A 758-nucleotide genomic window follows, 5' to 3' on the forward strand; every position below is an offset into this window, starting at 1 on the left:
ATGCACACAAGGCTCAATCCTTAACAACACATATTAGTGATCTCTTATAGGAGGGATTCTTAATGACCCCTGGGTGAAATACAATCTTCACACACTCTCCTCTAAGGAAAGTTTTTTGCATCATTTTCAGCTGTTTATTCATAACAAACAATACAAAATAAATTACTTCGGTTCTGCTTTGGGGCAGGGGTTGGGGTTGGGGATGGCAACGTTCAAGTGTGGTGGTGGGAAGGTGTAATGATGGTGGGATTGGTGTTCGAATATTACATATAATCAAATATTATGAACCACTTTATAAAAATTAAAAAAAAATCTGGCAACCACTAAGTGGAAGAGCCAACTCTATCTGTTTTGTTCGTTCGTTTTTGGGCCACACCCCGATGTTCAGGGCTCAGTCCTGATGGGCTCAGGGGCCCAGACTGGGGTCCCGGGATGGGGGTCCGTGGGATGAACCTGGGTCTGCCACATGCCAAGCCAGTGCCCAGGCCGCTCCAGCCCGGAGCAAGAGCATTCTTGACCATGAGGCCGCTCAGGCCTACACAACGGGAAGGGGGGAAAATCCCTGTCCACCTCGCCCCGCTCGGGAGGCCCACGCGAGAGCCCGGCGGAGGCGGCCACGCTTCCCAGCCCCTAGGGCGGCCCACTCCTGACGTCACGGAGGATGCCGCGGCGCCATGGCAACGGCGCGGCCCCGAGAACCGGAAGTGCGCCACCCCGTGGGCGGGACGAGCGCGAGGGGAGCGCCAATGAGAGCGCCG

The sequence above is a fragment of the Sorex araneus genome, chromosome 4 (genome assembly GCF_027595985.1).
Source record: "Sorex araneus isolate mSorAra2 chromosome 4, mSorAra2.pri, whole genome shotgun sequence".
Lineage (NCBI taxonomy): Eukaryota > Metazoa > Chordata > Mammalia > Eulipotyphla > Soricidae > Sorex > Sorex araneus.